Source organism: Anabrus simplex, chromosome 5, assembly GCF_040414725.1.
Source record: "Anabrus simplex isolate iqAnaSimp1 chromosome 5, ASM4041472v1, whole genome shotgun sequence".
Classification (NCBI taxonomy): Eukaryota; Metazoa; Arthropoda; class Insecta; order Orthoptera; family Tettigoniidae; genus Anabrus; species Anabrus simplex.
In genome coordinates, this window is record NC_090269.1 from 27,567,234 (window position 1) to 27,569,014 (window position 1,781).

The window sequence follows — 1,781 nt, forward strand, 5'->3', positions numbered from 1 at the left end:
CGGCATACTTCAAGCGGTAGAGCGCTCTGTCGCGGACATCAACAAAGTGGTACTACCACTGGTATCCTGTGCTTTTCACAAGTCTGACGATGGGTGAAAAATGTTGCAAGACATAACATTGAAGGCCTCTAGACATATGATGGTTCTTCAAAAAATTGTTAGTATATAAATATATATATATATATATGTTGTCATTCCTTTCTTTTCAGCCCTCGTACACATACCATACGTAAAGAGCCGTCATGCCGAAAAATACAGACCGCCCCCGGGTGGGATCGAACCACCAACCTTTCGGTTAACAGCCGAACGCGCTAGCCGATTGCGCCACGGAGGCCTTGGCTATAGCGCATTGGATGAGTCAAAATGCCCAGTATTTCAACGTCGTCCTACAGAGCGAGGAAGGAAGGGAAACACGAGAGAAGTGATGGTTTGGAAACCAATAATAGATTTCTTTGATGAAGTGCTTATGTTACGATATTTCTGCGTACGTAAACATTCCGTACATGGTATCCGTAGTCGCTAGGGTTAATCATCATCATCATCATCATCTGTTTACCCTCCAGGTTCGGTTTTTCCCTCGGACTTAGCGAGGGATCCCACCTCTACCGCCTCAAGGGCAGTGTCCTGGAGCTTCAGACTCTTGGTCGGGGGATACAACTGGGGAGTATGACCAGTACCTCGCCCAGGCGGCCTCACCTGCTATGCTGAACAGGGGCCTTGTGGAGGGATGGGAGGATTGGAAGGGATAGGCAAGGAAGAGGGAAGGAAGCGGCCGTGGGCTTAAGTTAGGTACCATCCCGCCATTCGCCTGGAGGAGAAGTGGGAAACCACGGAAAACCACTTCGAGGATGGCTGAGGTGGGAATCGAACCCACCTCTACTCAGTTGACCTCCCGAGGCTGAGTGGACCCCGTTCCAGCCCTCATACCACTTTTTCAAATTTCGTGGCAGAGCCGGGAATCGAACCCGGGCCTCCGGGGGTGGCAGCTAATCACGCTAACCACTACACCACAGAGGCGGGCGCTAGGGTTAATAATGCTTCAAATATTGGAAAATTACATGATTAATGAACTAGAATAGTCAAGAAAGAAGACATGTCGCGTGTATTTCGGGAGACTAACCACTTCCCCTCTATTATGATTCCTTTAAAAAAAAGAAAGGGGCCCGGGTTCGATTCCCGGCTCTGTCACGAAATTTGAAAAGTGGTACGAGGGCTGGAACGGGGTCCACGCAGCATCTGGAGGTCAGATGAGTAGAGAAAGGTTCGATTCCGAACCTCAACCACCCTCGAAGTGGTTTTCCGTGGTTTCCCACCTCTCCTCCAGACAAATGCCGGGTTGGCACCTTACTTAAGTCCACGACCGCTTCCTTCCCTCTTCCTTGTCTAACCATTCCAATCTTCCCATTCCCCCCAAGGCCTCTGTTCAGCATAGGAGGTGAGGTCGCCAGGGCGAGGTACTGATCTCCGTTCCCAATTATATCCCCCCGGCCTAAAGTCTCACGCTCCAGGACACTGCCCTTGAGGCGGTAGAGGCGGGATCCCTCGCTGAGTCGGAGGGAAAAACCAACCCTGGAGGTAAACGGGTTAAGAAAGAAAGAAAAGAATTTATTTTAAACTACAAACTTTCTAGTTATCTTGTAGCAGGTGTCTTTGACGTTTTACGGGGAAGAGTACTTAAAATGAATATATTCGGGCCCTCTTTAACTCTGATCTCCGGATAACCCAGACTGAAACAAACGAACAAATAAAAAAAAATCGTAGAATTTTACTGTGTACTACGC

At 48.9% G+C, this 1,781-nt stretch overlaps 1 non-coding gene across 1 annotated transcript; it reads right to left on the reverse strand.

Moving 5' to 3' along the window:
- Positions 1-260: 260 nt before the first annotated feature.
- On the reverse strand, positions 261-334 carry TRNAN-GUU (transfer RNA asparagine (anticodon GUU)). Its single transcript has one exon. It is a non-coding gene; the product is annotated as a tRNA-Asn (tRNA).
- Positions 335-1,781: the final 1,447 nt, after the last annotated feature.